Source organism: Phyllostomus discolor, chromosome 3, assembly GCF_004126475.2.
Source record: "Phyllostomus discolor isolate MPI-MPIP mPhyDis1 chromosome 3, mPhyDis1.pri.v3, whole genome shotgun sequence".
NCBI lineage: Eukaryota > Metazoa > Chordata > Mammalia > Chiroptera > Phyllostomidae > Phyllostomus > Phyllostomus discolor.
Genome location: NC_040905.2, coordinates 206189460 through 206198992, shown reverse-complemented (window position 1 = coordinate 206198992; position 9533 = coordinate 206189460).

Below are 9533 nucleotides of genomic sequence, written 5' to 3'. Positions count from 1 at the left end.
GGAGTAGTACAGGTGAGGCTCCTTGGTTTGGCTTTTGTCCTTGGGTTTCAGCGGCCGGGGGGCAGCTTCGCTCCTGCTGGGGATATGTCTGTGAGGGGCAGGGGCCTCAGTCAGAGGCACTGGCCTTTGTCCCTGACATCAGTTCTTGGGCTGGGAAGCCCTTGGCTGCCTCCCCGCCTGCCCTTCCAGCTTTGACAGCTCAGGGGCCTCTACCGGTCCTGCCGAGGGCGTGGGCCTCAGAGTTACCCCACAGACCAGCTTCTGTCCTCCCCAGCCAGACAGAGCTCACCAACCTCCACGTGTCCATCCATGTGTCTGTCCGTCTGTGAATCCACACATGCGACATTTGCCTGGAGCAGATGCGGGCTCATGCACTGCCCACGTCCCCTCGGTCTGCCTCTGAGGTCCCCTGCTGTGCTGTGACTGCCCCCGCCCAACTCCCACCTCTCCACTTCCCTGCCTGGAACTTTCCACGGTACCACAAGGAGTGTGTCCCACTATTCACAGGACACCCAGAAATGCCAGGACTGGTGATGACCTGGGAAAACCCTCACCCAGTGAGGGGTGGTGGCCATCGCTCTGGGGACAACTCTAGACACGTGCCCCAGAGTCCCTTAGTGGCTTCCTGGTGGGACTGAGCCCCAGGGGCCCACCAAGGGACCTGCCACCCGCTCCCCACTCCCCCACATGGGCCTCCTGTGATCACCCACCAGTGCCTGTCACCTACCCCAGCTCCCTCGTTCACCTGTTCATGAGTTTGTCCACACAGCCAGTGCTCATGGTGCCCGCTCTGCCGGACCTGGCATGAAAGGAGCGGGCACAGCCGTGCCCTTGAGAGTCCATGAGGTTGTGCAGCAGGACACAGGCTCCCGAGACCATGGCCGAGTCCCCAGCCCCGCCAGCTGAGCTGGGGCAAGTGGTGGGTGAGTCCTGAGCTAAGCCACTTCCTCCTCATGGTCCCCCACCCTTGGCTCCCTCCTGCATGTACCTTTCCAAGGAAGTTCCAGCAGCCTGTGCCACGTCCGGAAGGAAGGAAGGGAAATAGTTAACACTTGTGCTCACAACACATGAGCTGCTTTATGCTCACGAAACCCATTCATCTGCCCAGCAGCGCACTGAGGTGCAGACTCCTAATCTGAACTGCATTTTACAGATGGGAAACTGAGGCACCAAGTGGTGGTACAGGGAGCGGGAAGCAGAGCTGAGATCGGGATCTGGGGGGGTCTGACCTTGGAGCCTATGCTTGGCTTCTCTGCTTTGCTGCTCGAGGAGGGAGAGGGGGAGGGATGGCGGAGCGAGAGAAAGGACTCAGATGCCCACGAAGGTCTGGGAGGAGGAGGCAGGTCAGCACAGAAAAACACACCCGAACGTGCAGCCCCAACCCACGCACGGATCCACACATGACAGCTGTGCACATGTCTGCAGAAAAATGTACATTTGGACAATGCACATGTATCCATGCAAGCGTGCAAATACACACATGCCCCACACACTCAGGGATTCGTTCATACACATGTGCCTGCATCTGGGCATGCACAGGCCTCCACGCACACCCACGTGTGCACACGTGGACAGGCATCCCTGTGCATGCATATTCACAGGTAGAGGCACGCACATGCCCATGACCTGTTTGTTTGCACCCATGCATGGCTTGTCACCCACGGGCACGCCCACAGGAACTCACATTCGTGGGCCCTTACTCACACTGCTCCACACAAATATAAATCAGTGGTCGGGCTGAATTCTTTGCTTAAAGAAAACGTGTGACCGCATTAGAAATGTAGGGCACATCGGCCAAACAATTAAAGTGAAGAGCGAGACAGTGGGACTTCCTGCCGCTCTCTCGGGGCCGCCTGTGCGGGGCTGTGCTCAGCGTGGCTGCATCCTATATATTCGAGGAAGAGGCACTTTATTACAGTAATTTATCACCCCCATAAATGTGGCTCCTCTGTAACGTGGAATAATTTGGGAAGAAATATGTTTTAAAAATTAAAAATGCAGTCAGCATGCGCCCCGTCAGGTCTGCAGGGAGACATCCCCGCACCTCTGGTAACTGCCCGTGTAGCTCTAATACCTACAACTTCCATTATTTAAAGTGTGATTATATTTTTCCTGCTCGGAGCTTTGTCAGCTATAAATAAAAGATAAGGGTGAATTGTTGCGGGGCCTAGTAAGCACTTCCATTATTGGTACTTAAGGGGGCTCGGGGATGGAGGGAATGGGCAGGGGTGGGGGAGGAAGGAAGGCTATTGGGGAGGCACCGACTGGGCCCAGAGCTGAGCTGTGCACATGGGTGGGCCCAGGCCTTTTCCTGGTTGACTTTTCCTTTGGATCCAGAGCAACTTCACCCCTTGAACTTGGCTCTACTGCCCTCATCCTCCACAGACCATAGTGAAAGCCATCCACAGAGGTCACTGCCTTCACTATCTCCCTATAAGCCTGACCCCCTCCTGGTCTCCCCAGGGCTTCCACCATTATGGGACACCCAGGGGAGAAGGGTCCCTTAAGACAAAGGGATCCATCCACTTGAAGATGTTTTCTTTCCACCACCAGGAGTGGCTGCTTCCGAGGGGGTCCAGCGCTGAGGCTGTGTGCAGACAGGGATTCCCAGGAAGTGTGTGTCTGCGTGTGTGTGTGTGTGTAGGGCGTGGGCAGCTTTACCAACCAAAGCAGGCCATTGGCACCCGAGTCTGGGAGCTCCCCCAGTGAACTAGAGAGTAGCTGGGGAGGGAAGGAGCCTCCTCCGACAGCAGTCAGATGGGAAAGCAAGTGTACTTGCTTTGCCAAAAGGAGAAAAGGAACTGAAGGAAAAAGAAAGCGGGAAATAGTTGCTTTGTCCCGTCTCCTGGAGTTCTGCAGGTTTCTCTAAGCCCGAAAGCTTGCACAGGTGTCCTGGCCCTGCCACCTCACAGACATGTGACCGAGGGCGATTTTCCCACTTCCCCAAGACTCAGCTTGCTCGCCTGTGAACTGGGGGGTGACAGCGCCTGTTTTCAGGGCTCTAGTAGCGATCCCCATGTGTGGCGTTGGCACTGGCTTTTGTCACACGCCAGGTGCTTGATGGTGCTGGTGAAGGGAAATCGCACGGGGGTCCAGCGACCACGCTTCCTGGCACCTACCCAAAGGAGTCCAAAACTTACGTACACACGAAAAGCTTATAGTGGCTTTATTCATAATTGCCGAAGCTGGAAGCAACCAAGACGTCCTTCAGTAGGTGAGTGGATAAACAAACTGCACCTCCAGACGATGGGCCGTCCTTCCGTGAGGAAAAGAAACGCCCTATGGGGCTAGGGAGTTACAGTGGGATGGCTGTGGGAAACCAAGAGAGTTCTGGAGACAGATCGTGGTGATGGCTGTGCTAAGTGTGACCGTACTTACAGCTGCTGAGCTTACCGTTAACAATGGTGAAAAATGGAAAAATTTTATGTTATATATATTTGACTCCCCAAAAGTGAGCTATCAACCCGTGAAAAGACATATTGCTAGGTTAACAGAAGCCCGCCTGAAAGGGCTACGTAGTGTAGGATTCCGACTACAGGACGTTCTGGAAAAGGCAAACGGAACCGTAGAGGCAGTGAACGGTCAGGGGTTGCTGGGGGCGGAGCCAGGGAGGGGAGGGTGCGACAAACGGGCAGAGCACAGCCGACGTTCAGGGCAGTGACACAGCTCTGCAGGACACTGGAACGGTGGGTGCGTGCCATTGCGCATTCGCCACAACCCGCAGAATGGGCAACGCCAGGAGTGACCCCCAATTAAACCGTGGGCTGGAGTTCATGGTAATGACACGCTGACACTGGCTCATCAGCGGTAACAAATGCACCACCGTAATGCAAGATGTTAATAATAGGGGGGATACATAAGAATTCTGTGTACTTTTCGCTCCTTTTTTTAACCTAAAACTGCTCAGAAAATTAAAGTCCCTAAAGATTTAACATTTAAATTAAAAGTTCAAATGAAAACAAAAGCTCTGAAAGTTAAGCGTGAGGAAAGAGGTCAACGACCCCGACTTTTCCGTGGCTCTCGACACCCCCATGCGCGGTGCTGGAAGGCGTCTTTGTGATTGGTTCCACCCAGGGGTTTCCGGACACCGTCCCCCCCCCCCCCCAGCAAAAATGTACAGGGCTCCAAATACACTTACGAAGCTCACGGTGACCAGAGAGAACTGGATGGGACCGGCAGACGGGTTTGGGCTGGCTCCGGCGGCAGCCTGTGCGCAGGGGCTCCTTGACGGTGCCTGTCTGTAGCTCCCGGAGCTGGCTGGCTGGCTGGCTGGCTGTCGCCGTGCTGGATCGGCGGAATTTGTCTGAGTGACATAAACCGATGCGGCTGCTCCGATCACTTGGAGCCGGTACGGGCTGGTTGCGTTTGCCCTCTTCCCTGGCTGAAATTAGACCCAAAGGTAGCGTCAAGGGGTGTGCCCCGAGCAGGGCCCCAGAGGCAAAAGAAGTTGAGATTCCATTTGGGGGGGGGGTGATCAAACGGGGAGTCTGGGTGGCTCCAGCTGGATCCGACTAGCTGGGAAAGATGAGCGCGTTGCTGCTGAGGCTGGAGAATGGGGGTGGGCACTGGCCTCTCGCCTCCTGCCCCCACCCCTGGAGTGCCTCCCAGCAGGCCTGGGGCTCAGCAGATCAGAGGCCATTTGGGCTGGGCTGGGAGTGGAGGATGGGAGGTGAGGAGGAGGAGGAGACTCTCCTGAGAAGATGGGAGAAGGGAAGAATGGGCTGGGGCCCGAGGGAGGACTTTGTGGAGAAGCAGACCCTGGGGCCGGTGGGTGTGCTGATGGGAGTGTCCCAGTGGAGTGGGGTGAGGGCCGGTGGGGCAGGGAGGGGTGCTGATGAGAGAGGCGATCACCGAAGCATTCAAGTCCCTGGAAAGGTGAGAGGGACCCCAGAGCACACGTGGCAAGGTGGGCTTCTGGGAGGAAAGGGGGCGCAGCCTCTGGGTGTCAGGGGGGAGGCAGCAAGATGAAGGCAGGTAGAGGCGGCCCCAGGATGGGGGTGAGACTGGGGTGACAGAGACATCTGCTGGCGCCTGTTCTCCCGTGACGTTCGGGGCAAGGTCATCTGCAGAGAGCGAGGGCGGGAAGGCGGCAGGAAGAGTGACTAGAGAGCGGATAGGAAATGGTCACCCCCCGAGAAGAGGGGCACAGAGGGCTGGGGGCAGCCGAGGTGCCCATGTGCGGTCTGTGGTCAGGAGCTTGGGGTGAGACCTGGCCGCGTGGCCGTGTGATCTCCCCTCGCAGCGTCCCCCTGTGTGAGATGGCACGGGCACCCCTGGTCACCAGTGGAATAAGAGGATGTGGTGGTTTCTCGTCTGATCCAGCTGAGAAGTGAAGCCGGGAGGAGGAGACCACGGGGTGGATGGGGGACCAATGTGGAAGGACACACAGCCAGTGCCGTTTGCTGTCGTGGCGCCGTTTGCCTAGCAGGCGTGTGACCTTGTTGACCGTGGCTGCCACTCTCCTCTCCTGAGCTTACATCCCCAGGACTGGACATCACTGGAAAGCGAGGACAGACCACAACCAACCGCCCCCCACCGCCGCAGGCAGAAGGTAACGCTGGAGCCAAGTGCAGCTTAGGCTCCTGATCTCTTGGAGGTCAGTGAGAGGCACAGAAAGTGCTTCGAAAACTGCTCTTCCCAGCAGGCTCGTACTCTCTGCCCTGTTCTCAACCGCCCCCCAGGACAGTGTGACCCCAACGTTGTCGTGACCGTGATAGCCTTTCCCTCGAGGCTCCTCTTCCACTTCCATCTTTATCTCTGTCTCCCCTGGGTTTGCACCTTTAAAGAGAAGCATCTGGCAGGGCACGCTCCGAAGCATTAGCCGTGGTGGCCTCTGAGGAGGGAATCGGGAAGGAGGGTTTTCCCAGTTCTTCCACATACAACTGAGGCCAAAAGACATTACGTAACGTGCCTGAAATCACCCCGCCAGTAAGTGGCAGAGCTGAGGTTCATCCTCCGCCGCCAACCTCCCTCCCCCCTCCGCCCCTCCCCCCACCACCCTTCACACATCCAATTTCCCCGCCATCCTTGGGGCATTGCCTGGCCTTCAGACTCCCAACCCAGACTTTCCCCCTGAAACCCCCTGGGCCGTCCCTGCTTTGCCCTGGCTCTGTGGTAGAGGACAGAATTAGAACTCTCTTCGTGGTAGGAGGTGGTGGTGATAGCTGCAGAAGTGACTTTCAACTTCTAGGAACTGGCTTTGACGATCAGATAGGGTTGAGTCACCGGCGGGCCCTCCGGCAGGGTTTTAATCAGGTCAGATGGCGGTGGCGCGTGGGTGGGGGTGCAGAGGGCTCGGTTCCACTTCCTCCTCCCTGGGAGGCCCGGGCCCTCCAGAGCCTGGTCACCCGGGAGGACTTGCCCAGCAGATGTCAATCCAGGCGAGCTGGAGGGGCTAAATTTAGGTCCTAGGATGTCCAAGTGGTGAAGACTCAGCCTCACGCTGCACATTAGGAAACTGAGTTCGAGAGAGGTCAGGAGACTTGCCCGGGAACTCACAGCAAGTTTAAGCCACAGCTGCAACGCAAACCCACGCCTCTCCCAAAGTTGCCACATCGCTCTTTCCAAGCAGCCCCCTGGCGGAACTGGACCCCTGTCCCGAGGCCAGACCCCCCCTGGGGTTCGGGGTGGGGAATGGAGTGCTGCTCTGTGTCTGAGACCAAACACTGGTTTTGCAGGCAGACATCTGGTTTCTAATCTTGGCCTCGCTACTTGCGGTATGACTTTAGGCATCTACCTCATTTCTCTGTAAAATCAGCATAAAGGATATTGTTGGACTAAAGGCACAGGTGTATGCACAATTGCTTAGAACGGAGTAGATACTCAGTAAGTGTGAGCTTTGTTTTCCCTGCACAATGAATCCTAATTGACTTCGGCAGAATCATGGGGTCTTTGACAACATCTCAGGGGTCCTGGATGGGAGGGAAATAAAGAGAGAGGCCAAGCCAATGGGACGGGGAACTCCCCACCAGCCCCCCTTGCCCCCAACTGCCACTCACACATGAACCAGTGTTTCTGTCTTTATCTGTTTCATAGCTGCCTAAAACTTTATTATAAAAAATGGTTCTGCTGCTAAAAAATCTGGCTGTTCACCACTGCCTTACGGTGGCAGACTCAGCGAGGACCTGCTGGCGTCCCAGAGACACGGGAACGACGGTGCCATTGTAACATGTATGCATTTGCCACATGCATTCGGAAATACCACATGTGATTGTCAGTTTCCTGGGGCCGTGGGGAGCTGTGGCCGCCCCTGTGGGTTCCTGCTCGTCTGCTGTGGGCCGCTTCACTTCTTGCTCATGGAGACCACATTTTGGTCGACCACTGGACACCCCGATGATTCGTGGAGCCCCTTCCCCACCACAAGGAGAGGGGAAATGTTCCCTCATGTGAAACAATCACCACGATTCTGTCCCTCTTGCCAGTGATTGGCTAGGGCATGGCTGACGGGCCTGCCACACCGCTCTGCCCATTAGACAGACGCAGACAGGGGCTTCTGGGGAAAGCCGTGCTCTTTGATTAGGAACAAAAACGTGGGTGCAGAAGAGCCTGTCCGAGTGGCTGTGTGGAGACTGAAGACTCGACCCCTGGCTCCGCAGCAGCCACCGGAGACCTCAGAGGAGGGCAGGTCTGAGGACACAGTGAGCCCCCAGGAGCTCCCGCGCTGTCAGCCGTTGCTGCCCTCCTGCCACGAACGACTGTCCACCCAACTCGGTGGCTGACCACATGCACTTCTCCTCGTGCTCAGGGGGCTGGGGTCGGCAGGTTGACTCTGGCTCAGCTCATCAGGCTGGGCGGGGCACCCGGCCTCAGGCTTCAGGTTGGGTTCCGGTCTGTTCCACCTGCGTTTGTTTTGGGGCCCAGGCTGAAGGGGCCACAGCGATCAGAAGAGAGTTCCTCTTCCAGCAGATCACAGGATTGTGAGGACACACCCACTTGCATAAGCACTTTTTTTTAAAAGATTTTATTTATTTATTTTTAGAGAGGGGAGGGAGGGAGGGGGGAGAGATAGAGAGAGAGAGAGAAACATCAACGTGCGGTTGCTGGGGGTTATGGCCTGCAACCCAGGCATGTACCCTGACTGGGAATCGAACCTGCGACACTACACTTTGGTTTGCAGCCCGCGCTCTATGCCAGCCAGGGCTTGCACAAGCACTTTTAAAGTCCTGATTCATGTCACGCTGTGCATATTCCAATGGCCAAATAGAGCCCCATGGCCAAACCCAGCATGGTGGGTCGGGATGTACCCTCCCCCCATGGGTCAGGAGGCCAGGCCAGCGAGTATTCGCTGACTGACACTACACCAGCCTATCACAAGCCATGGGCCTGGGACCAGCCCTGCCCACCTCCAGTTTCCTCATCTGTGAGACAGGAAATACCACCAGTAGAGTTGGGGTTTCTTCTACTTGCAGTTGGAGAAGGCCGATGAAAGCCGGGGTGCAGGGAGGGACTGCAGGGCGTCCTAGAGAGAATGGGCCATTAGGAAACATGGATTCTGGGGCAAGCAGCAGGGCCCAAAGGACCATCCCGGACTCGAGGCAGTGGCTGGAACCTGAAGCCCCATCCACCCCAATTCCACTGTCCTGGTACCGTGTGCCCTGCACCCAAGGGAGAGGGTTGTCATGTGGTTTTGAACTAACTGAGCAGCTGCATCAACCTCTGCATCATGTTCGGCTCAATCACCTACGCTGTAGGGACCTCCTGGCTGAGCACGAAGCATTTTACCACAGACCCAGGAGCTGTCTGGGCCTTGGGTGCCGGAGTCCTCAGTAAGGGTCTGAGGCTGGGCCAAGGCCAAGGCTGGATCTGGGTGGAGCAGGGGCTAGGGCAGTAGACTGGGTGCCTCAGAGGCCAGCCAAGGTGCCAGGCAGGCCCAGAGAGGGCCAGGGCCCGGTGAGAAGGACAGGCCAGCAGAAGCAATTGCAGCCTGGACAGTTCATGGGCCCATGGAAGACCCCCCTTGGGGACTACCAGCACTATTGCAGGTGGGGAGTTTGAGGTGGATTGAGTTTTAGGGCAGGGAGCACTGGGGGGCCGAGTGGTATCTTCACTTAACTTTTTGCACCATAGGCTGCTGAGACCTGGGCAGCCTTAGGTCACGGGCTGAGGCTCCCAAGTTCGGCATGCACGTCTGTGGCATCTCCCAATCCCCAGTGCCCAGCCCGCAGCCAGAAGGGAGTAGGCACCAGGGAGCGTTCGGTCCGTGGATGAGAAAATAACAGGAAACGTGCAGCGAAGTTGCTTCTGTCCACAGGACATGGGGGCTGTCCCAGGGGCCCCCGAGAGGCACCTGGGGCATTTGATGTCCCGTAGACACTGGTGCTGCTCCACTCCCCTCCCTCGGCTGTGTGGCACGCCCTGCTGTGTGTGGCGGTGTGGGGGCAGGGGGCAGTAGCTGGTCCACGGGAGCACAGCCAGGCTGACCATGAGGCTCCGTGACCGAGCAGACGGTCGGAGCTCATAGTTCCAACAGCTCAGTGCAGGCATGCTGGTGTGTGTCCCGAACCAGTGATGTTCGTGGTGGGGTTGGGTGGCGG